This window comes from Megascapheus bottae, chromosome 5, assembly GCF_031878675.1.
Source record: "Megascapheus bottae isolate mThoBot1 chromosome 5, mThoBot2.hap1, whole genome shotgun sequence".
Taxonomy (NCBI): domain Eukaryota; kingdom Metazoa; phylum Chordata; class Mammalia; order Rodentia; family Geomyidae; genus Megascapheus; species Megascapheus bottae.
Genome location: NC_143513.1, coordinates 33,479,287 through 33,506,317, shown reverse-complemented (window position 1 = coordinate 33,506,317; position 27,031 = coordinate 33,479,287). Strand labels below are relative to the sequence as shown.

Sequence of the window (27,031 nt, the reverse complement as noted above, 5' to 3'; positions counted from 1 at the left end):
CATTTATTTTTTTATTTAGTGTTTCAAAGGTATTAGTGAAGATTTCAACCCAAATAAATATTGTCATTAATTATAATTTTTAAAATGTTGAGAATTCTTGATATGAAAAATGTAAATGCAGGGTCAAGAGTTTAGCCTAGTGGTAGAATGCTTGCCTAGCATGCACAAAGACACAAATTCGATTCCTCAGTATCACACACAGAAAAAACGGAAGTGGTGCTATGACTGACGTGGTAGAGCTCAAACCTTGAGAAAGCCCGAGGACAGTGCTCAGGCCCTGAGGTCAAGCCTCAGCATTTCTAAAAATAAATAAATAAATAAAGTAAATTCAATGTAAAGAGATTGTCAATATCCTCAATGCATCCTACTGCAGCAATTTTTAATCCTGCAACAAGAAAGCAAACAATAAAATGAGATTAAAATTTGCCTTTCTTTTCTGAACATATGCAGGAACTAGCTAAATGGTGTTCATCCTTGTCTTAGTACGAATATAGTAGGGCCTTTCCAAAAATATGATAAGACATAGGAACTAAAATTTTCTAACCATTTCTGGTAAAAAAAAAATGTGGGATAACAATAGCAATAATCTTTTGTAAACATTGTTATGGAAGTATTTTTTCAATCATTCACTCACCAAGCAACAGTTGTCAACACATTTTACTTCCTCAAATTCGGCCATTTAGTAAATAGAGCTAAAGGATTATTTGCAATGTAAGGGCATCACAGGTTTTACATTCCTCTGGATGGCATCACTTGGAAACCAGTCGTGTAAATTATATTTTCACATTAGTGCCTGAAGTTTATTTATATACTAGCTAGTATGACAGTGCAAAGCTCTAGGGATGGATGGGGATTATTTCCCCTATTCAAAAACAAGGAAGATGAGTCTCACAGAGGAATTGGATGCAGGAAGCACAGTAGCCTTAGCTTTGGCCTCCTGGTTTCAGATATTGTTTTACTGACTCCTTGCACTTTTGCACTGAAGTACAAAGTGGGACAGTAAGTCACAGTTTCATTGAAATACCTCCACTCCCAGGCACAGATCACTGTAATACAACTGCAAACCAAGAGAATCCCCAATATGTGCGGTAGAAAAGCAGGGTCATTTATTCCAGTAGTTTTAAAATGCTTTTGCATCTTGAAAACTGTTTTACCATTTCAAATGGAATCTTAGAATTCTTGGAATAGCAGCAATTTTGCTTATTCAAGAAAGTGGGATGTTTCTCAAGCATACTTCATTCTAACCACTATGTGATAGATGCCAGTGTTCTATACATGAGAAGGCAACTGAATTGCAGATTGAATATGTTGATAAATGTTCTTAGTGAGCAATCTGCAGCTTCCTTATGCCTAAGTCATTTACATCTTTAAGTTCTGTTCTTACATTTGGTATGGTTAAACACTCCAACAGAACAAAATTTCAAAGATCTCTATTCACTATCCTTCTGGATTCCACCAGGGATGAGACAGCATCAGTGTGTAAAAAAGAAAGGTTCAACATGTTCAAAATGATAATGTTGCCCCTTACAAAGAACACATGTGTGGTAGGTAATATTCCACTTTTGAATATGTATTTTTGACACAAATATTTGGAAAGTTCTTTTTGTTTACACCTGTATTCACTTGTTTTAAGTAAGGCAAATTTGGGTGCATCACTTAGGATATTTATAAAAACATATCATTTCTTGCAATATAATCAAGCATAGGCCATTATACCTCCCACCCCTTCCGCTACTCTCCCCCTAGAACAGCATATGCCATTCCTGCCTTTCTTTAATTTGTATAAGAAAAGCCTTTTAGGAAACCAGTAGTGAGCTTCTTAGAAGGGTTAATTTCACTTTAAAATACTTAAATTATTGCTATTCAACTACTTAAGACAATATAAAGGAGGATTTGCTACAAATGGAAGACACTAAAACATCCAGAAATGTGAAGTCATTTGAAGTTTATTTATGGTGACTTTATTGTCAATGATTGACTCTTATTTTTTCATCATCTGATTACAGGTTATTAAGCTCTTTCCTAATCTGTGTTTTATATCCTAAGCACAAAAGCTAATATTTTAATAGTAGAATATGTAGACTATAGGAAGATTCACTTCCTAGCAATATTGAAATAATGAGACCATAAATATTTTTGGCAAATTTTGTTTAAGCAATTTATGATGCTGAACTGTTTTATTATTTTTAATATTTATTTTGTTATTTTAAAATATTGAGGGTAATACTCAACCTACCTCAATTTCTGTTCTTTCATAATTATCGCTTGTTAATTTCTAAACTAATAGTTCTAGACACTATGCACCTTACAATTTAAAATTCTCAGTGTGTTATTATTAAGCATTATCATGTTACATATTGAAGGATTTTTTTCTGCCAAAATGTTCCTTAATACGGATGCATTCTAATGAATTAACAAAAGATGTATGGCTTATTTTTCAGCTTACATTACAGTTTGAGGCTATCATTGCAGTAATTTTTATAGGACAGTATATAACTCAGGAGTTGCATATTAAACATACAACAAGAAATGACAACACTTTACATATTGCAACTGTGATTTCTGGAATCTTCCCAAGGAATTTATTTTAAGAAGACAAAGTATCCCAGAAGGAATGTGAAGAACTAATATTCCAGGATCACTGATACTGATTCATACTCCATCAGATCACAGAAGTTTTTAGTCTGAAATTAGAAAAGCTGTGTCCTGTGCTTTTGACTGGCTTGTTTCCTTTAACTAACATGTATGGTTCTTTACAATCTAGCATTCTTAATTAGTTATGTTCTTCAGACCTTCATTTTCAGTTAATGAATCATAATCAAGAAGCAGATGGTTACAAATGTGTAGATGCCTAATCTACTGTAGTAAAATAGTTCATTTTTTAAGACAATGATCAGGTTAACCCTGAATTGCAAATGAAAGTATGGGTTTTGCAAAAATGACATTAGAGCAAGACAGACATGTGTGCATGTGTGTGCAGGAGTGCACATGCGTGCATGCATGTATACATGCTTGCATTTTGTAATCATCTTTTCCTAAGACAAAAGTGCCTCTGTACTTAGGTACTTGAGCTAGTTGACTGATACTTTAAAAAGATCTCTGTACTAAATAGACATTTCCTCCATCATAATACATTGTTCTTGAGTATACTCCTATCTGTTCATGTGTCTACTGTTGATAGTCACCAACATGCTTAGGGTTGCAGTTCCAATGTGTTTCATTTATTAACTCCATCTTTTCCTGAGCATTCTATATCAAAGTCCAGAGTAGTTGAAAAATTAGCAGTGGCTTCCTTATATTTAGCCCTTTCCATTTGTTTGAAGGTTAAACTTGAACATGTTTATTCCATTGAACCTTCATCTTTAAGTTTCACCTTCCCACTGTGGATGAAATTATACTCATAAGTAATCTCAACACTCAGGAGAGGAGAATGATGAGTTCAAGGTTAGCCTAGGCTACAGAGTAAGCCCTTATCTCAAAACAAAGCAAACATTCTCAGCATCTGTATTAATGACCTATAACAATATAATTGCAAACTAATATTTTCTATAGGTCAATATCTGATACATAGTAAGTCCTCAGCACAGATGAATAAAGATGTATAGTTTAGCCAATTAACTTGTAGTCATAAGTTCCAGGCAAGACAATGAAATATGCTTTTTTGTACAATTAATATATAGTATTTTTTAAATGTTACAAAAAAGAACAATGGCAGTTAATAAGTGACCCACAGAATGATACAAAATGATACAGAGTGATATCAAAGAAGCAAAGGGAAAACAACCTTTAGAACCTTAAAAATTACAGTAGAAATGTATCTTTTTAACTAATTGTCCTTGGGAAGAATGACAAAGTTCCAAGCGGAGTACAAATAGGATTTTTTTTTGTTTGCTTTTAAAGAGCATTATGCAGGCTGGAAGCAGGAGGAATGCTTATTTCTCTTGCTTATTTCAAGTGCTGGAGCTCCAGCTCAAAGCAAGAAATCCCAATGAGTTGGAGGACATGGATTCAAACCCGCCAATAAGAAAAAGAAACAACAAAAGGAAAGAAAGGAGTTGCAGTTGATGCATGCAATTAGCCACAGAGAGAACAGATAGTACAAAAAAAGTGAAACCTTCCATCATTGAATGAGGCCATTTGCTCAGTGGAAAGAGATATTTAAAACTTCTCATGATATCATCTATGTCTTTTAGTATTTAGCCAAGTATATATATTTCTACTAACAAAGAAAATGGAAAGATTGAAGTAGAAACATCCCTTTTCATACCTCAGGACTAGAGAGGCATTCTCTTTAAAGCCAAAAATAGGAGCCTGAGCTTTGTGAGGAGGATGAATATTCAGAGATAGAGCGGCTCAAGGATAAGACATCATCTCTAGCACGGAATCCTACAGTTATGTATGTATGCGTCTAAATTTGTGTGCAAACTTAGATTAATAACTAAATTTTTCCTGTAATTGTTTACTTGCAGATTACATAGGGGAAATTTATATAACATCAACAATGATCAAACTGTTCCTAGTTAGGAATCCTAGTTGCTGCATAGGCATTATGGAGTATACAGTAAAGACTTAATGTATAGGTGAGCATTGCGTCAGAACTCCAAAACTTCACTTTTCTCATTTGTATGCCAAACTCATGATAGACTAAATTGAGGTAAAAGATAAGGACAAACACACACACATATAACATATATATATATATATAACATATATATAACACATTCACAGTGTTATATAGTCATATGTAATAGATATTTATAAATATACCTTTACATATATTCTATATATATATATCTTTCTAGATATAAACATTAACCACTGACTTTCATTTATGAATAGTATGTTGGCTATTTTCATGCATGTCCCTATCAAAAAGAAAATATTCAGTTGGGAGTTTGGCCTAGTGGTAGAATGCTTGCCTAGCATGCATGAAGGCCTGGGTTCAATTCCTCAGAACCACATACGTGAAAAAACAAACAAACAAACAAACAAAAAAACTCAGAAGTGGTGCTGAGGCTCAAGTGGTATAGCTCTAGCCTTGAGAAGGCCCAAGGACAGTACTTAGGCCTTGAGCTCAAACCCAGGACTAGCAATAAAAAATAATCAGTAGTTTTGTTCCTAACATAGCTTAGTTTTCATGAATAATTATTTCCAAAATGTGTATGATAACTGGAATTTCATTATAAGTCTTAAACTCAACACATATAAACTATTTGATTTTTTTTTACTTTTTATTACCTAAGCCATAAAAAATAAGTCACCAATATTCTTCATTGTCCTCATTTCAAAATATTATGTCCTCCTAAATATCACCTCCTAAATATATACCAAATCTATACACCCACTCTGACTACTATCTTCACTTCACGCAACAGCATTTTTTGGAGGATGTTAAATACCTTTTCAATGACTTCCTCCCACTAATTCTACCTTCCTCCTTGCATTTATGCAAATCTCTTTTCAAAGACAACTTTTGCTCCATGAAGTAATTGTTCTCTCTGTATTATTCCTAATTTATCTGGAACACACTTCAGAGCTTGGCATAGCTGCCAGTAACTCAATTATTAATTAATCATTATATGCTGATTATTCTTTTGGCATGTTAGTGTGAAATAGTAATGTGGAACAAGTTACTTTGTGACATGAGCACGGTGCAGCTTCATTCTAGGTTCCCAGCAACTCTCCAAAATATTTTTGGAGCCTATGATTTTCCTCATGGAAGAAAACTATCAGGCTGATTAATTCTTTAGAACCTTTTTAGATCTTTCTTTAATGATCTTTGAAGTCACAAAACACTCTTACTTTCAAACTTAGCATACAAATCTCTACTGAGCATGAATTTGATATGAATATTTCTCTCATCTGCCTTCCCAGGTCAGTTTTAGGGTAGATGACTAGATGGTACTTTGAACCATGAACAAGGGGAAATGGACTATTCAATCTGAGGGGGTTCCTTTGTGAGGGATTAGGCAGTCCTTAGCTGGAAGGCCTACCTTCAAGTCTTCCTAGATTTGCTGTAACAAAGGTAGCATCTTTTTGAACCTATGAGAGAAGATTCCTGCACGGTGGCAATTACATTTTAGAAAAAGGCTCTTCATAATCTTTTCTCAGTCTTCACTGTTAGCCCACAAATAGACCCATGTTCAGAAATGCCCTTCAAATGTTTGCATGATCCATTCATTAGTTTGAATATTATGATGCTTTGGACTTTCATATCTAGTTGAAGTATTAGAATGCATTACCTATTTTTTTTGGTATACAACCTGTGAGAATGAATTCTAATCAGTTTCATATGTTGTGCAAGATGAGGTTTCAGGTTTCGAGGAATAAAGAAATTTTCTTCAGGTACAACGCTCCTAAGTAGAATTTAAGGCCATATACTGAACTCTGAAGCCATGACCCACAGAACTGAATGAAACAGATAATCTTGGATCTACTTACATTTTTAGTGTGTTCCAAAAATCATTCTTCTTGTAAGAATTATTTATTCAGCAACTTTCCTCACCTCCTTCCTTCATGTACGCTGAAATAACCTCACCCTTCTTTTCCTTTATGGCTATTACAGAGAGCTTTTCCACTTTACTCAAAGAGGTCTTACATGGAATACTTCCAATTGACATGCTAGTATAAAATACTATTTTAATGTATTTTCTAATACTGCTTCCATTTCTGTCTTAATGAAATCATGAGACCAAGGCAGATATACTATGTTTTATTCATCTACACCCTAAGAAAATATTTATTGAAATGAATAAAGAGTAGACTCTATGTAAGGTCTGAGTGGAGAAATCATATGTTTTCTTAGAATTCTCTGGGAAAGTAAATACTGAAATTATCTAGTCCACAAAAGTTATTTAGGAATCAAAGAGATTTAAGGCCAGAGATGAAAAGTTACTTTGTGAAAGTACCTGATTTCTAAAACTTGTAACTCTCTTTCAATCTCATTCTCTCCCTCCCTCCCTCCCTCCCTCCCTCCCTCCCTCCCTCCCTCCCTCCCTCCCTCCCTCCCTCTCTCTCTCTCTCTCTCTCTCTCTCTCTCTCTCTCTCTCTCTCTCCCTCCCTCCCTCCCTCCCTCCCTCCCTCCCTCCCTCCCTCCCTCCCTCCCTCCCTCTCTCTCTCTCTCTCTCTCTCTCTCTCTCTCTCTCTCTCTGTTACCTCTTTGAAGATTTTTTGAATTCCTTATTTGTGCAGAGCTTTGAGCAAGGTCACATGGCACAATGCCAGCATGCAGAGGCCTCACCCCCTTCTTCCTAAGATTTAGCAGATGTGACCAGCCTGTGCCAGGACCACCTGGGAGTCATCCGAAGTGGTAAGACTGTCTTATTTATGTAAGGTTATAACTACAATCCACAGCAGGTGTTTAGTTTACTGCACTTAAGGTCATTACAAAGGCACTTCTTAGATGCAATTCTGTTTGGATCTTACTTATTATTTCTCAGTAATAATGTTAACTTGGATTGCTCCTTCTCTGTTTCTTATTAACTAAGTCAATACTGTTCCCTTGTCTATAACTCTATCAAAAGTCCCTCCAAAAGAAAAAAAATCTCTCTATATCTAATGAATTGGTGAACAAACATATCTCCTATCAGTTGAGATGGATGCTTTTAAAATAAGATTGATGAGAGAGAGAGAGATTTCTTAGCGTTATATTCAGTGAAAGCTTGTGCTAGATAAAACCATCCAAGATTTTTCTAATAAAGATTTATGGGCTTTGGATTCATGTCAACAATATTTCTTATTTTCTGTATTTAAAAAAACCCATAACTTAGTGCTCTGTTTTTGAAGCAGGTCATTATTAGGGACAACTTTTGCTTCTTATTCAAGTTCAACTCATGATCATATTCATATGTGATAATATCATATGTAATTATTCTCATTTGTCCTGTTCATGTTAGGAAAGTGAATAAAATGGTAAACCTTAAGGAAATTATTTTAATTACTCAGGCTACCAGAGTGATCATTTTTTGTAAAAGTTAGAAAATAGACTCAACAGAGAAGCATATGCATGTACTTAAAAGTAATGCTTGTGTCCTTTGTTTTGACATTTTTGAAAAATAATCTCTCTTTGCGGAAGCATGCTGTTGCCTATGATGGCTAAATGAGGTAATATTACTTCCTGTCTTTGGGGTACCATTGCTCTTGTTAGTGCTGCTATCCCATTGGGCTATAACTCTGCATAATCTTTAAAGAATGTTTTCAGTCATGGGCCTTCACCTTCTAGTGATTTCATCCAGATACAGTTTCTGTGGGCTTTACTGCTTTAAACAGAAGAAAAGAGCAGGCCATCTGAACAAAATAAAATGTCACCATTAAATTGGTTTTTCTAGCTTAAGGTACAGTGTAATGATATTTTTCCAGCAGCTGCTTTCTGTTGGATTTAAAGTTTAGAAAAAAGCTTTGCATCTGATGCAAAATAATAAAGCACAGGTTGTGTTACATTATGTCTGTCTTTTGGGTCTCAAAACATAGGGAGGGAATTTTTCTGTTTTCACTTGGTAACCGATGGTCATTAAAACATTTTTGGTTAACCTCAATCCTTGTCCACATGTGTTAAATGGGATCAATGTGAAAGTGTCTTTAAAAAGAGTATACACATTCTTTGAGTAAATATAAGTGTAACTTGGATCAAAATCTATGGCTTCCCATTTAGAATTGATTTCTTCCATAAAGCAGTTCAATTACTTATGAAAATGAGGTGTCTCAGTGATAAATTTGTTATTATTACTGAAAGGCAAGAAGTTTTGTACATATAACCACAGTAATTCATTTTATTTTCCAGTCAGGTTTATAGGTGCTGCTATAAAAAATGTGAACATTGGAAAAATACAAACTTAAAAATGATCTAAAATAAGAAAAATGGCAGATCTGTACATTATTAGTTCTGTAAACTTGATTGTTATATACAACCAAGCATATTGAATATATTGAACAAATACAATGTAGAAAAAGTTTCATCTGTTTTAAAACTGGCAGAGTGAATCAATATGCACCAAGTACTAAGTTTAAACTTAGAAAATCTGACAATGGATGCTAAGGAGAGAGAATAAAAAAGACATTGCAAAATGCCTGGGATAATAATATACGTTGTTTGAAAAAAATTATAAACTCTCTCTTATTTCCAAAGGTAGAATTTTCAGGATCAAACTTAAATATTAATTGCTTTCTTTCTATACGGTATCCTTATCAAAACTTGTTTATAGGGCCGGGAGTTTGGCCTAGTGGTAGAGTGCTTGCACGAAGACCCAGGTTGAATTCCTCGGTACCACATACATAGAAAAAAAGCTGGAAGTGGTGCTGAGGCTCAAGTGGTAGAGCTCTAGCCTTGAGAAAGTCCAAGGACAGTGCTCAGGCCCTGAGCTAAAGCCCAGGACTAGCAAAAAAAAGAGAAAAAAAAGGAAAAAACTTGTTTATATTTTTTTCTTAATTAGATCAGACATACTTCAAATCATAATAATGTTTCATTCAATATTAGATATAGCTACATGAGAAAGTAATTTTGGAGACATATATGATCTTTTCTGCAAGAGAAAAAGTAGCAATTCTGAGATACTCTTACAAACCAACAGCAAATAGATACAACTCTGAGAGAGTATAGACAGCATTGTTTTGTAGGTTTTACCTCAGTTTATTGAATAACATAAGAGGAAAAAAGCAAGGAACTGAAGAATTAGGCTTCCAATGTTTTTAATGTTAAAAAGTCATAATGTACTATGCCATGTACTATTGAGCTAAGAATCATAGTATGCAGAAATGTTCATATAATGCAAATTTATAACTCTTTTCCAACTGTGTGTGTGTGTGTGTGTGTGTGTGTGTGTGTGTTCAAACAGAAAATAAGTCATTGTGTGGCGGGGCAGGGCAGAGGGGCAAACTACAGGCCTTCATGAGATCGAGGTGTGCAGAGACAAAGGAGAAGGAAAAAGAGAGACTCAATTAACCCTTTTATTCTCCTTATTCAGCATTATTTCTTTGCAAAAGGTACGGAAAGAATAATATAGAATTAAAGTAAGCTCACCTCAATCTCAGACCCCTCCCCCATTAGGTTGACTAAGATTGTAATTCTTTCTCCTTATAGACAGCACTTGACATCTTTCCTTCATAATTGGATTTCACATATTAAATTATTTGGGTCAGAGAGAAAAATAGATTATGATTCTCTACTGGATTGCATGAAATATAGATAGGAACACTGAAAGTAAAGGGAGAACAAATGGGGAGAGGAAAAGAGAAAAAAGGAGACAGAGGAAAAGAGGAGACACAAAAAGAAGGAGAGTCTAGTTTAATTAGACTTCCAATAACCATGTAGAAAGACTGTAATTGCAATTATGGTATTTTAATTGCCTAAAAACAGTTTTTTCAAGCCAGAAACCTCCAAGGAGTAGACTGCTTCCCATTCTCTATTGTGCTGTTTCTTTTCTGTCCTGGTTTGTGAAGTTTTAAAGCTTATCAATATACTTTCAGGAGAATTGATATTATTCTGCGTGGATGGCTTTTTCTCCCTTATGGTATTTCCTGTTAGCAATCATGGCTGCTTGACACAATATCACTTTAAAAGGCTAATAAATTTTCTGGCTCATCCTATTTATTTTCTCTTATGAAAAGGACACACTTGAAGCCTTAAAAAGGTGCTAGGAAATCCCCAAAGGAGGATCTTTAGATATCTTTGTTCAGTTCGAGATCTTTAGTCGAATTTTGCAAGTGTAATAGAGCCCCTTTTTCCATGGCACAACTGGACAAACCTTTGCCAGAAGAATCAAAAGAAATCTTGAAATCTATACTGTTGTTAAAAAAGCAAAGCATGGCTTTATAGGACAATAATTCCTGTCTTTTGAAGGATAAAAATAGGAATTGTGCTAGCAACCTATCCCAATGGCTTTACATTCTCATGAGAGAAGAAGGGAATGAAAGCGTTATGAAATCTGGACCTGGAATTGCTAGAGTGCAAACAAAATTCCCAATGTCCCCAGCCAAATAGAGAAGTCTAAACCATCCATATTTCTATGCATGCTTTTTTTTCTTCCTGGTTTCTAGGGAAACATGCTTTTATACATAAGGTTGACTTGGGAAATCTTTTTTTAGATCCCATGTTCCAGTAAAAATTTTCTCTTTATAATTGAAAGAGAATACATTATGATCAGTGGAATACCAAATCACCTAACACGCAGATTTTTCCCTTAATATTTTAGGTTAATGCCCATGATCATTATTAATTGTGCTGACCTGACAATGATCACTAACTAAATTTAATTTAATAGAGTTTTAAGAGACTAAGTCAATGAACAGTAGTGAGTTACCCTGGGGAGTACTTAACTTCAAATTGAGTATTGAATGTATAATAAAATATTAATATATGTAGTCATAAAAGGAAAAAGGCATGTGTGGATGTACATGTGTGATTATATATCCATATAATTAAAAAACACAAAAATAGTGAAACTATTCATGAACTAAGGCAGCCCAACCTTAGAGAAGAACTATAAGGAAAAACTTAAGCTATCTTACACCACTTCTTCACTCTGACATGGACCTCAAGTTGATGGAAACACATTGAGAAAGGCATTGGGTTTTCATGGAATATAGATTGAAAAAAGAAGGAGTTATCATAAAGATATAGACAGTCATGCATGTTAGTTATTTAAGAAGAAAACCAAAGCCCACAGTGCTTTCATTTTTATCTGTCACAAGTCTATCAGTGTTGGTTCCATTTGTCAACCTGTATTTTGCTATTATTTCTTATCATGCTTGCCATCCTTATTCAGATAAACCACTGTCCCAATTTAATTTGGATATGATGTTCAATGGTTTTCAGAGTTCAAAATAACTTCAAGTATTTTTGAGCTAAATACAAAATTTTGTTAAAGTGAACATTCATGCTGCAGAGAAGTATGTAAAATGTTAACTCAATTTGTGAGAGATTTTGATCTTTATCTTTCATCATCTGAATTCATACATATCTAAATCCACTAAACCAAATCAGCAAAGAAAAATTGAAAATATAATTAAATAGCATTCTAGAATAAACATATACAATGTATCCAGTGTGGCATATGGTGTGATTCACAACTACACCTAATAATGCTCTCACTTTGGAGTGACCATGGGTTGGATGGTGAACACGAAAAGGGGATTGTATATGTTACAAAACTGGAGTATGTAGCTAGGTGCTGATGGCTTATATCTGTGGATGCAGCTACTCAGGAGGGTGAGTTCTGAAGATCATGGTTTGAACCTGGCCCAGGCAGAAGTCTGTGAGATCTTTATGTATTATTAACCACCCCTAAGTTAGAAATAAAATTGCAGCTCAAAGGGCAGAGTGCTAACTTTGAGCAAACGATCTTTAGAACACTGAGGCATTGAGTTTAAACCCCAATCCTGGTACCCAAAAGGAACAAACAAAACTAGAGTCGGTAAATGAACAGATCTGTTGATTCTTTGGGTAGATCTGGATGTGAGTATGTACAATTCATTTAATGCATCAGAGTATCATTCATGTTTTACTCATTATAGTTTGGGTTCAATGAAAAATAAAAATAAATAAACAAATAGATACATTAATATAATAGCTATCTTTGTGTATGAATATTTGTATATGTGAGAGTGAGAGAACAAGTAAGAATGAATCTTGGTGCAACTTTAAGTATCATACCCATTTATGCTCTGAAGATTTTACACTGAATCTTTCTGCTTAACTACTTTATTGCTTCCTATCTTATAACTTAGATGTGGACAAAATTAACTAAAGAAACAAAAATACATATTCAAGACAAACTTAATGAATATTTTAACTGATGTAGAAATAAATGGACACAAATATCTGATCATTCAAATTGTGAGAAAATTACCAGAGAACTTTTAGTGATAATTAATGAAGTGACCCCCAACTATGGAATATTTCTAAGATAAATATTGGTTCTAAAAGTCACATTTTAAATGGTAACAATCAAAAGGCAAATATTAACTATACAGTAAGTTACAGTTCTACTTTTCCTACCTTTGTTGAAGGAAAAATTGGAAATCTTAGACCCCATTGGTGAAGATCTTATTAAAGATTTCAGTCTGCTTAGTTCAGCTCAACTCAGCTCAGCTCAGTGAGCCACAAAAATGGTTTTGTGTCCTCCCTGAGGAAAGTGTGAGAATCATGTTTTTCACTTTCCTTATCATCTGGCCTTGGAAAAAGAAGACATTTTCTCTCTGATTTCTTTGCACATGATACAATATTGCAAAGTGATATGCTTAAAGAAAGTAAAAGGAGTATTTGTAAAGAAAACAATCCTGAACTTCACAGGAAAATTTCTTTTCTTGATATTTGAAGTGACAGATGGATGGGAAGATTCAAACCTTGTATATGTTAATTGTAGTTTCAATTAGAAGCTTCATCAAGGGCAGGATCTTCTTGTAGGATGACCACAGTCTGGAGGGAACAAAGGGAGTAAACCCAAGATGGTGAGAGGATGATAGAGCCCAGATGACTCACAGATCTGTTTCCTTACTTGATTGTGTAGTGTTTGGGGGGGTGCAGCTCCTCCAACAGCTCAGTCAAGGGCTGCTCTTTTCTTCTTTAGAGAGACACATTCAAATCCTTTTGAAATGAGTATAGTCATTCCTTATGGAAGCAGTTTTTACACTTGACATTTTATTCTCTAGATAGGTGTAATAAGAGAGTTGGCTCTTTTCCCCTCCTCAGGAGGTTGAGAGCTAGTGTATCCAGAACCCAAAGGAGAGAACAAAACTGAATTATTACTGTGTGGCATTTATGTAGTGTGAGGCATATCGTAAAACGTTAATTAATAGCCAGTGTTTTTCCACAGTTCCCCAGAGAAGGCAACGGTAAGTGATGATCCATGCTTCTACCCTGGGAAAGCTCAAGTCCCATCCACAGCAAGAATGGAGACCAGATACAAACAAACAGTGGTGAATAATTGTACACATCGGGAGGAAGTGTGCTTCTGTTTGGAGGCCTCAGATTTCACAACATGTTAAAGGTTTTAAAAGATGCAGGGAAGTTGTAGCTAGAGGAAAAGAAATCCTTACACACATAAGCAAAGAGAAGGGAGAAAAAAAAAAACACTAAGAATCCTCTGTGACATAATTTTTGTACCTAAGGTCTCAGATGGGCTAGAGGCGCCAGAATTCCTACTCCCCCTTCTTTCCTTTCCCCAGGAGTGTTGGATCTCTGGAGTGCTGGGACTAAGGGAGGAGGCACAGTCCCTCCTACACTCCCATGTGAAAATTATGTTGTGCTTTTCTCTCTCTCCCTCCCTCCCCCTCCCCCCCTCCCCCTCTCTCTCTCTCTCTCTCTCTCTCTCTCTCTCTCTCTCTCTCTCTCTCTCTCTCTCTCTCTCTCTCTCTCTCTCTCTCTCTCTCTCTCTCTCTCATTCCTCCCTTCCTTTTCCCCCTCTTTTCCATTTCTTTTTTGTTTTCCTGTGAATTTTCAGGCTAATCTAATGATTTGTAAGCAAGGGAATCTGTTTCTGTTGTTGTATGTTTCCTATATCTGCTTAAATGTGTCTATTTCATGTAAGGGTTTGTGGACGTGATGACTAGCTATGCTGTTTCTTGTCATTGGTTTTAGAGTGGTGGCAGTTTGTTGGCTTGCTGTTTTAAAGGCTTAAGACTCCTATGAAACAGATACCATTTCCTTAAATTCTTTTCTACTTCCTATTTGAAAAATAAATCTCAAGTGAGAAAAGCAGATGTTGGGATACACTTCATTGGATTGCATTTGACACCTCTGACCTAATTTCTAAGAATAAAATAAGATCAAAATGAATTTCCAGAGAAGGCTATGAATGAAGAATATTCACATCATATGCACCCTGATAGTTTAATTTGAAAAGTGGCAGTATGCCATTTTCTTAAAATTTTCATAAAATTAGTGCTCAATACTTTGCTAAATGATAGATAATAAACAAAGGAAATATGGGTTTACTCATAGAACTCCTGATAAAAGGTCATACTTGTTTCTTTTCTCATTATGAAACATTTGGATCACATTGAGAAAGCTCACCTCCCCTACTTTTTCCTATGAAATTTCTCAACCCTAGCAGTTATCTAAATGATTTTAGCCTTCATTCTATAGGCTACTTGTTTACTCTTATGAGGTTTTATATTCAGGTCTCATATGAATCTAGATTGAAATGCTAGAAAGGCTAGGCTTAGTGAGGGAAAAAAAGAGATGAGAAATAAGTAGTTCCTTGGTTATCTCATATTGTTACAGTATCTTACCTTGTTATCTGGTACATTGTATGTATGCTTATTTGTGGTGAAATATGATAGGGAAGGGGGAAAATAAGATGAGTGGTGGGAGTAGGGGAAGGGAAATGGGGACAAATAATTTGAGAAGGGGTATCAATGTTTGTGAACAAATGCACCTTCTGTCTGATGAATATAATGTAATCCTTCTATTAATTACAATAAAAATATATAAAAAAGAAAAAAAAGAATATTTGCTGAGAAGTGTGAGGAGGCTGAGATCTGAGGATCAAGGTTCAAAGCCAGCCTAGGCACAAAAGGACCTGAGACTTTTATCTCCAGTTAATCTCTAGAAAACGGGAAGTTGGGCCTGGCTCAAGGATAGGGCAGTAGCCTTGAGCTGAAGAGCTCAAGAACAGTGCCCAGGCCTAGTTCAAGCCCCATGACCCACCAAAAAAAAAAAAAAAAAAAGAATATATATATATATATATATATATGTATACATTTTGTCTTAATTACCCCAAAGTCATCAAAAACCACATTAGGGTTTGCAAAGCAGTGCATTACAGAACTAAATCTTGAGGTTAGTGTTATTAAATTAGTACTTAAGTGGCAGCATTCCAAAATGCATAAAGCATATCCAGAAGGAAGAGGGCATAATAACTCCTCCTCTTCCTAGGGACACTGAGAAGTGGGAGGTATAGATAAGCTCTGAAGGAAGGATAACTCTGGAAGGAACAAGAGGGACAAGTGCCCTTCCTTTGGGATGTGGACAGAGTTCTGAGACTCAAACAAAAGGGCTATAAAACACAGAAGGATGAACTTAATTCAGGCTACAGATTTCCTGGCCTCATTCTCTTGCACAAAAAGTCTATACTCCTCTCTTCCCTTGTTGTCTTTCTCCCAGTCCTCCTGTGAAGGAGGTGAATAAGACCTCATGAAGTTTAAGGTGGTTAGGGTCAGTCTCCAACCTCCCAATAGGTAAGGAGCTGTCCCTATCTTCTCTGGTTCCTCAATATTACCTCCAAATAAATTTTGTCTCTACTACAATTTTACCTGTGTCATAGGTATCTATTTGGTGGGAAGAAAGGACCCAAGACCCTGAGACAACCCCAGTACTCCAATGAAATATACAATAATATGTAAGTAATATATGATTTCTATTTTGAACATGTTTCTTTTTAATATTAAAAAATAAGATGTAGACCTATTAGACTTCTCATGTACAAAAAATAAAATAAGTACTAAATGTGAAACAAGAAAAATAAAAGTAGAGCTAGACAATGTTACATATTTTATTTAATCCAGATTTTAAGCTGCAACTGAGACCGCCATTGGACAAAAAATCCTTACAAATTGTCAGTGAGTTATTTTGTTCTTAATTGCATTAGCATTCTTGTAGAGACATGACTACAATTGCTCTTTTTTTCATAGCCAAGATCTGAAGAAAAAATAGGAAGTAACAATTTGACAAGTTTTACAGTATTCAAGTTGTTGTAACTCTTAATACTTTTGGGGGTGATCAAAAATTTTGTAATATTCTCTTACATGCATGCAATTCTATACAATGTTCTTTCAAGATGTTCTGAAACAGTACTTTCATAAGACATAGAGTAAAAAATATTGGGGATGGGTACAAATGGCTCATACCTATAATCCTAGCTACTCAGGCAGCTGAGATCTGGATCATCCTGGGCAGAAAAGTCTTCAAGACTCCAACTCCAAAATAAAATGGTAGATAGAGAGATAGATAGATAGATAACTTTTAATACTTTTATTGATGGAAAAGAAAAACTATTTCTAGTTGTTCCTATACATCTTTAATAGGTGCATATCCATCTCAACAGCAAAAATGACCTAAATATTATTAACATGACAGAGCTCTTCAAGCCATGTTGACTATATGCATAAATGCATATATTATAGAAAAAATCCTACAAAGATTGTCAGAAATTTATTTCCCTTTGCTTTCTCAGAATGTGACCTCAGTTTGTCTTAATTTTTCATTATCCTATGTGTATACAATGCCAATGAGTAACAGACACCTAGACAATTTTTTCATGTGTGTACACATCTAGCCATTTTTTTCCATGTATATGTAAATTTAGCAGTGTAAATTGTACTAAGTAGAAACTGAAAATTTTATTTAACATAGCAATAAGACCTGTGTGCCTACAAGTGGAATCTCAATGTGCTAAATAATCATCTAATAGTAAAAATATAGGGATTAAAATAAACATATGGACAGCAGTTTCTGTAAGCTATTAATATATTGATTTATTCTGGAAACACAAGGGCCTTTGATTCACCTTAGAGAAGTAAGATAGTTCTGCCCAGACCTTGTTATCAAGTAACCTTCATTAACACTCCTCCTCAGTTAGGAATAATAAAATTCCAAGTGAACAGCTAGGCAAATGGTAACATCTTTGAAGTAACATCTTTCTAGAGTTGAAGTCATTGTGTTACACTGGCTTGTTTTTTCAGTGAGATTTCACATTTGTTAAAATATATGTTGAAATTGGTCATAAAAGAGAACCTTGCATGCCCTCAGCTGCTTTTGCCTTCTAGCGTCTGTTCCCACTGGGACATGGAGTAAAACTGAGCACTTTGGTAAATCTAAAAATAATCAGTCAATTAGTATCAAGTTGCTTTTCCGAATATGTGTGTGTGTGTGTGTGTGTGTGTGTGTGTGTGTGAATAGATATACATTATATATTTTTTTGTTTTTTTTTGTTTTTGTTTTTGTTTTGTTTTGTTTTGTTTTTGGCCAGTCCTGGGCTTGAGCTCAGAGCCTGAGCACTGTCCTTGAACTTTCTCAAGGCTTAGCCCTCTACCTCTTGAGCCTCAGCACCATTTCCAGCTTTTTTCTATGTATGTGGTGCTGAGGAATCAAACCTAGACTTTGTGCATGCTAGGCAAGCACTCTACCACTAGGCCAAACTCCCGGCCGCATATTATATGTTTTTTTTCTTATCTCACTCTAAGATCTATTATGTTCAGAATTGCAATGGGAAGTCTACTCACAGATTTTACTCCAAGGATTGGGACCATAAAGTAAAATCGCATATACAATTACACATGAAGCTTTTTGCAACTTCGTAGTGTGTTTTTACTATCTACCCTGTGTGTGTGTGTGTGTAAATAAAACCATGATATAAAAATGATACTAAATTTAGATGTATTCATTAATGTGGCATTTGTTTACAGAAACAAATAGTATAGTAAAATAGTTTTCTTAAATACCTTTTCAAGTATTTAAGGAAAAAAAAATCATTTAGTTTCTCTACTTTACTTTAACCTAACCCAGGGTCTACCTGGGTTATTTTGAGATGTAGATTATTCACATTAATATGATTTTAGCAAAATTTAAAAGAAAGTCATTTTTTATTTTTCCTAGCATTGCAAGATTCTAGGGAAATTAGAAAGAAACTCTTGAGCTTATAAACCATGTATAAAAAGGCAATTTAGAAAAGAATTGTTTGATCACTTCTTTATCAAATTTATACCACCATTCTTCTCAAAATAAAAATTTTAATTTCTTATTACTTTTCAGATACCTGGAAAATTAATTAATACCTAAAATAAGAAATGGAGTCAAATGTTCTTTCAAAATACCTTTTTTAACGGTCACTCACAGAACAATAAAAAACATCCATCTAGGGTTCTTTTTCCTCCTAAAATGCATTGAATGAGATCTGTTTTGGGGGACTGTAAGGGGAGAAACCAGGGGTGCTTTAAGGTTAATGGACAGTGATTAAGGTTAATGGCCGAGTGCTTAAGGTTAAGTGTTATATTTACATAGCTGCCAACTCTCCTAAAAAAAATAAGTCTTTATGTCTATCAATCAGTTCCAGCTAATAGGCAATTAAACAGCAAATGGAGGATAGAAAACAAAGGTAAAGACCCTTCAATATGCTTTTATAGGCTAGGACTGTCAACTTTCAGTCAGGAGGTATTCATTGAACATCTACTTTGTCATGGCTATGTTGCCCACAAAGAAGCAGGGATTGTGGCTTCTGTGTTCAAAAAGCTTAGCACCCGTACAGGAATGGAACTAGATATGAGAATATATCAATACCAGAAGTTTTCAAATCAATGACACAAAGAAATCAGTTTATATAACCCAGAACCGGACAAAATGCTCACTTACTCTAGATTTCATGGACTGAAGAAAGATATTTAAATTGAACCTTAAAATTAGGTAAATTAGGTTCAGAGAGAAAAATGAATGTATGTTTTCCCTTCTACCTGGCAGGTAAATTTAGCTTGTAATCTTACAAGGAAAATCGGTTGGGTGAAGCAGGGTGCTGGTGGCTCACACCTATAATTCTAGCTACTCAAAGGCTGAGATCTGAGGTTTGCAGTTCAAAGCCAGTCCAGGCATGAAAGTCCGTGAGAATCTTATCTCCAATTAACCACCAGAAAACTGGAAGTGGCATGTGAATCAAATGGCAGAATGCTAGCCTTGAGCTGAAGAGCTCAAGAACAGTGTAGAGGTCCAGAGTTCAAGCTCCATAACTGACAAAAAAAAATAAATAAAATACAAAAAGCACACACACACATGATGGGTGGTATGAAAGTATATGCAAATGTATTGGTTAAGATAAGTTGACTTCAAAGCAAAACTTGAATAATGTAGTTCCTTAAAAGTCAACAAGAATTTCAGCACCAGAAAGCAGGTACTCAAGAGGGGTGGAGTAGGATCAAGCAGAAAAAGGGTAGACAAGTGAAGAAGCAGGGGAGGATATAATCAGGAACCCATTGTATACCAACAAAATTAAGAAGAATAACGGAAGGGGTGGATAGTTGAGGGATTCATGTATAATACACTCAGAAATTGCTTTGTTAAATGGCAACTTCAAAGAATAGTTTATAAATCGGTCTATTTTACTGATTAAAAATAGGAAAAATAACAGTATACACTGTCAAGCAAATACCTAATGGAAAGTGAAATTAGTCTATTAAATTTGAATTCAGTGCAAATATTTCTTAGACTAGGCAAACCAGAAAGTTTTGGCTAGTGTAAAAATCTGGAGCAGCCAGCAGTTATCCAAAACAGAATGCAGCCTAAATGACAGTGTGATTAACTGTGTAGAGGAGTTGATGAAGACAAGACTAATGTTCTCCACAGAAGCCAGTGGGAGCAGAGTTGAGCACTTGGAGTACTGTCACTTTCACTCAATGAGCAACTTGCAGTCTGGACTCTCTATGTCTCTTGCTTTAATCACTCTCCCTAAATCTCCAACTCATCTCAGAAGGAAGGTATACTAGGACTGGGAGACATGCATCTAAGGAGTCAAGGAAGAATAACTGTGAAGGAGATGGTTAAGAAAAAATGACAAGTAATGCATACTTCTTAAAGTGAATTTAAAACTGCTCCTACGATACACTAGGCCTCCTTGGCACAGGTCGAAACTTTCTTAATAAGGACCAAGAATCACAACAAATCAGAGAAAGGCTGGATAAGTGGGACTGCATTAAACTGCAGAGCTTTTGTATGGCAAAGGACATAGCTAGTAAACTAATCAGGAAGCCTACAGAATGGGAGAAGATCTTCACCAACCAAACAACGGACAAAGGCCTCATATCTAAAATATATCAACAACTCAAAAAATTGAATCACTCCAAAACTAACCTCCAAAGTAACAACCATCCCATTAAAAAATGGGCCAAAGACTTAAAGAGAGTCTTCTCTGAAGAAGAAACAAAAATGGCCTATAGACACATGAAGAAATGCTCCACATCTCTGGTCATAAAAGAAATGCAAATCAAAACAACTCTAAGATTCCACCTCACTCCAGCTAGAATGGCCAGGATCAGGAAAACGAATAACAACAGATGCTGGAGGGGATGTGGCCAGGAGGGATCACTACTACACTGTTGGTGGGAGTGCAAACTCGTTCAACCACTATGGAAAGCAGTGTGGCAGTGCCTCAAAAGGCTAAACATAGAACTCCCCTATGACCCAGCAATTCCACTACTTGGCATTTACCCAACCACCCAGAATCAAGGACATACTAAACCCACTAGCACAACCATGTTCATTGCAGCACTATTCACCATAGCAAAGATATGGAACCAACCTAGATGTCCCTCAGTTGATGAGTGGATCAACAAGTTGTGGTATTTGTACACAATGGAATTCTATGCTGCTGTCAGAAAGAATGACATCACCCCATTTGTTAGGAAATGGAAAGACTTAGAAAAAATCATATTAAGTGAAGTAAGCCAGACTCAAAGGAACTTAGGCTCAATGGTTTCCCTCATTCGTCATAATCAGTAGAAACCTTGGGCTCTCCTAGCAGAGATTTGCAATAGAGCAAAATCTTGATACATAAGGATATATAATGTGAAGCTAATTGAAAGGACTTCCAGGATAGTGAAACAAAAGCCATATAATGAATGATTGTTGTCCTTAATGTACTATGTTGTCTCTCATCTCCTTTGCTGTCCCTTGGTTATCTCATATTGGTATAGTATCTCACCTTGTTATCTGATTTATTGAATTTATTTGTATTTGGATATTTAAAATTTGATAGGGAAGGGGGGAAAACCAAGACGGGTGGGGGGTGTGGGGGGGAGGGATACGGGTACCAAGACATGTGAAAGGGTATCAATGTATGTGAATTAATGCACCTTCTATCTGGCAAATACCATGTAACCTTTTTACTAATTACAATAAAAAATATTAAAAAAAATAAAACTGCTCCTAAAGAATATTTTCCTACAATATGGATTTTCTATTATTTAGCATCAAAATATGCATAAAATAAGCAAAACTGAATGAGCACCAAAAATGAATAGTGAATGTTAGTAGATCATGAGTTCCTGATGCCCAAGTGTTAGTCAATTAAGTGGCTCACCTGGAGAGGCCTGAGGTGTCCATCACAGATCAGTGTTCAGACACAGCACCATTTCATCCCATGGACTGAAACTTAATTGTGATTTTATTTTTCTTGTAACTATCTTGAGTCATTAGAAACCCTTTTTTTTTAAAAAAATAATTATATTTCTTACTAAAGTATAAGCAATCCTTAAGTGGGATAACATCATGAATTAAAAGATATGCTATCATAAAAAATATATGAAAAAAGATATGCCATCATATTTTATTTTTCAACATATATCTGGAACTTATTACATTGTACCCTTGGCATCAAAGTTGCCAGGTTTCTATTTGTGCCCCAAGATTGCTGGATTTCAGGCAAGGGTGACTGCATTTAACATGATCTCTTCCTCTTGTCAGGATTTAATGGGCTTCTCTTTCAAAGGCTAGCAATGATTTGTCATACCAATGAGGATGACTTTTCATTTCAGAAATAATATAAAGGCAGGTGGAAGTCAAGAAATAAAAACTATTTAAGAGTATTAGACATTTTGAATAGAAAACTTTCCAGGTACAGAAGATCAATAATATGATAAAAAGAGAGCAAAAATGATTATGATGTGAGCTCAATTGCACTTCAATAGGGAATATGAGAGATGACAGAGTCAAAGGTAAGTCTATATCACTCAACATAGACCAAGGATAAGTTATTTGTATTATCCACTTCTTCACACTTTAAAGTGGCTACAATCCACCCTAAAGTGTATACTAGTTACCACACACCTAAATCTTCAGTGGTAACCAGGCTTTTAAGAATATGTTTCAAATCTTCTTTGTAAAAGTGATGAACAGGGGGTCACAGTAAAATAAAATAATGAGTACATTTCTTCTTAAACACAGTTGCCCTTTCCTTCATTGTCTCCCCATTACCCGTTCTATACCCCTCCATCTAAGTTGTATACTTGATTTCCAACACAGTATCTGTGAGTATTGTTGTTGCATTACTTCATCCTTTGTCCTGCTGTTTCTATAATTCCCTTTCATTTTTTATATTTTTATTGTAATTAATAAAAGGGTTACATGATATTTGCCAGATAGATGGTACATTAATTCACATATATTGATACCCTTTCACATGTCTTGGTCCTCATTACTCTCCCCTCCACCCCCCCATCTTGGTTTTCCCCCCTTCCCTATCCAATTTCAAATAACCAAATACAAATAAACCAATATATCAGATAACAAAGTGAGATACTGTAACAATATGAGATAACCAAGGGACAGCAAAAGAGATGGGAGATAACATAGTACATTAAGGACAACAATCATTCATTATATGGCTTTTGTTTCAATATCCTGGAAGTCCTTTCAATTAGCTTCCTACTATATGGCCTTATGTATCAAGGTTTTGCTCTATTGCAGATCTCTGCTAGTAGAGCCCAAGGTTTCTACTGATTACGACAAATGAGGGAAACCATTGAGCCTATGTTCCTTTGAGGCTGGCTTACTTCACTTAATATGATTTTTTTCTAAGTCTTTCCTTTTCCTAACAAATGGGGTGATGTCATTTTTTTCTGACAGCAGCATAGAATTCCATTGTGTACAAATACCACAACTTGTTGATCCACTCATCAACTGAGGGACATCTAGGTTGGTTCCATATCTTTGCTATGGTGAATAGTGCTGCAATGAACATTGTTGTGCTAGTGGATTTAGTATGCCCTTGTTTCTGGATGGTTGGGTAAATGCCAAGTGGTGGAATTGCTGGGTCATAGGGGAGCTCTATGTTTAGCCTTTTGAGGCACTGCCACACTGCTTTCCATAGTGGTTGAACGAGTTTGCACTCCCACCAACAGTGTAGTAGTGATCCCTCCTGGCCACATCCCCTCCAGCATCTGTTGTTATTCGTTTTCCTGATCCTGGCCATTCTAACTGGAGTGAGGTCGAATCTTAGAGTTGTTTTGATTTGCATTTCTTTTATGCCCAGAGATGTGGAGCATTTCTTCATGTGTCTATAGGCCATTTTTGTTTCTTCTTCAGAGAAGACTCTCTTTAAGTCTTTGGCCCATTTTTTAATGGGATGGTTGTTACTTTGGAGGTTAGTTTTGGAGTAATTCAATTTTTTGAGCTGTTGATATATTTTAGATATGAGGCCTTTGTCCGTTGTTTGGTTGGTGAAGATCTTCTCCCATTCTGTAGGCTTCCTAATTAATTTACTAGCTATGTCCTTTGCCATACAAAAGCTCTGCAGTTTAATGCAGTCCCACTTATCCAGCCTTTCTCTTATTTGCTGTGAGTCTTGGTCCTTATTAAGAAAGTTTCGACCTGTGCCAAGGAGGCCTAGTGTATCTCCTATCCTTGTGCAGGGGCCATGCTAATCTTCTCTGTATCGTTCCAATTTTAGTATATGTGCTGCCAAAGCGAGCACTGTAATTCCCTTTCTATTCCAAGGATCAGAAAAACTTAGAAACAAGACAATGGGTACAGAAAGCTAAAACAGAAAAAAAAAATATATATATATATAAATAACTTCATGGAGGACATACTAAAATCCTCTTATTTCCAATTCTTGGAGTTCATTTTAATATGCTTTATTATATATGGTCCTATGCACTTACCAACTGGGTTATTATTAACTCCTGATAAGAATATCATAGGCATATTCTAGTTATTACAAATGAGGGAAACTGGCTTGCTCTGCTTAATATTCTTTACACTGATCTTCTGTATGTGTCTTAATTACTGACCAGCTTTTGTAACATAGGTTGGAACCAAAACTAATTAAAAATAAACATCTCAAAGCTTGAGTGAGGCAAATTTTGAGACAGCTTCAAGATGGAAATAAGTCTAAAAATGCATTGAATATTTTTCATACAAATGAAGACAGGCAACATAACTGATATTAAACACCTATTAAAGAAGAAAATAATGTACAATTGAATAATATCTACTGCAAAGTTACATTTTTCTTTGTCACTTTCTCCAATAATTTATAGCTCTGTTTTAAGAACAATATGAAATAATTATATTATTTCTATTTTAAGTAATTTGGTATGGTTGCATATTTTTTTCTTATCACACATAATCCAAGATGAATAAGGTTCACTCTTTTCTGCTAATTGCCTTGTATAATAAAATTCAATTTTATTATGGTGCCTTTATTGTGACAGAATAAAAAATTATCTTTGATAGAAAAAAGATGAATTATTAGCTATTTAAAGTTCAAGAAATGTACTTTGATTCTTTAATTCATAAGCATTTAACAGAAGGGAACAAAATTAATTGAGAAAATCAATGTCCTCATTTTCCAACACTTAAGCAACTTAAGGATATTTAATTATCCTCAGGAGTAATATATAAATCATGTCCTGCTTGAATTTGTCATTAAAATACATTATAAAATAATAGTCATTTAAATATTAAAACACATCTTCAAATGGATAATATATCTTTTACCTAAAGTTTGCTTTAAATTAAAATTTATGGCCTACAATTGAATTCTGGTTTAATCACAAATTATATATGTGCTTAGGCTTAAATTGATGTGGAAAGTATATAAATCTTTTCTTGTTAATTTTTCAATTTATACGTGAAGATATAGAGGTAGTTCCACTAAGATCATTAGGGTTATTGAGCATATAATTGTCATTCATGGTACTTGGTCAATCAAGTCAACGATGCTTATTAGGTTTTTTTAATATTAAACAATTTATTAACATTGATTTTTACATCATATTTCAAATGACGTGTTTAACAAACAAGTATTCAGGAAGGGAATCTCTCTATATAATCACAGGCACTTAGATTTTAGAACATAGTTAAACTAAGGCTGAGGGATTGAATGTCATAGATACATATTAATCTATATAATAAAACATTATTAAGTTTTTGTTGCAAGTAGAATCTGTGAACTTGTAACTCATTCTCTATTGGCCATAACGCACTGTTTCTATATAAACTCACACAAATTTACTATTATATGCCAAACAGTAAATTAACATTTAAAATTCAGTAGTAACCCCTTGGATGTGACTGGAGCTGGGCGCCCGCAGGCTGGAGACCCTGTTGCTGCACGATCGCAACCAGGAGCATCTGAGAAATAGCTCATCAAGTCTACAATTAAAATGGCCTCTAACAAAACTACATTGCAAAAAATGGGAAAGAAACAGAACGGAAAGAGTAAGAAAGGTGAAGAAGCAGAGCCTGAAGAATTTGTTGTGGAAAAAGTACTGGACTGACATGTAGTGAATGGAGAGGTAGAATATTTCCTGAAGTGGAAGGGATTTACAGATGCTGATAATACTTGGGAACCTGAAGAGAATTTAGATTGTCCAGAATTAATCGAAGCTTTTCTTAATTCTCAAAAAGCTGGTAAAGAAAAGGATGGTACACAAAGAAAATCTTTATCAGACGGTAAATGGGATGACAGTAAATCAAAGAAAAGAAGATATACTGCTGACAAACCAAGGCTCTTTGCTAGAGGTCTAGATCCTGAACGAATAATTGGTGCCATAGACAGCAGTGGAGAATTGACGTTTCTCATGAAATGGAAAGATTCAGATGAAGCTGACTTGGCGCTGGCAAAAGAGGCAAATATGAAGTGTCCTCAGATTGTAATTACTTTTTATGAAGAGAGACTAACAGCATTCTTGTCCAGAAGATGAGGCTCAATAATTGTTTGCATTGATATATATATATATATATATATATACACACACACACATATATATACATAAAATCTGAGTCTTGGTTTTTGAATTAATGGTGTGAAACAACTACATTCTAATGAAAATCAAATTTGATACGTTGGTTTTGAACGTAGTATTGGTAGTTGTTGAGGTTGTTTGTTTTTTTTCCCCTCAATAGCACTGGTTACTATGAACAAATGTAATTAAGGCTTGGTACATTTCCTATGTATTCAGGAACAGATTGTTTTTTAATTTTATAAGGCAACTTTTGTTGGCTATTACTTACTCAGAACAACTTGTCTTTAATGGCAATGTTGAAGAACCA

At 35.0% G+C, this 27,031-nt stretch overlaps 1 protein-coding gene and 2 pseudogenes across 2 annotated transcripts in view; 1 reads left to right on the top strand and 2 right to left on the bottom strand.

Annotated features, from left to right (window-relative positions):
- The window catches only part of Sema3a (semaphorin 3A), a 415,318-nt gene extending 402,236 nt beyond the window's left edge, over nucleotides 1–13,082 (bottom strand). For both annotated transcript variants that reach the window (XM_090332888.1, XM_090332889.1), the window contains exon 1: nucleotides 12,992–13,082. The gene's annotated coding sequence lies outside the window, so the exon portion shown is untranslated. The remainder of the gene's footprint in view (nucleotides 1–12,991) is intronic.
- Nucleotides 13,083–24,372: 11,290 nt separating this feature from the next.
- On the bottom strand, nucleotides 24,373–24,446 carry LOC150063202 (U6 spliceosomal RNA; annotated as a pseudogene).
- Nucleotides 24,447–26,142: 1,696 nt separating this feature from the next.
- LOC150063201 (chromobox protein homolog 3 pseudogene) lies at nucleotides 26,143–26,692 on the top strand (annotated as a pseudogene).
- Nucleotides 26,693–27,031: the final 339 nt, after the last annotated feature.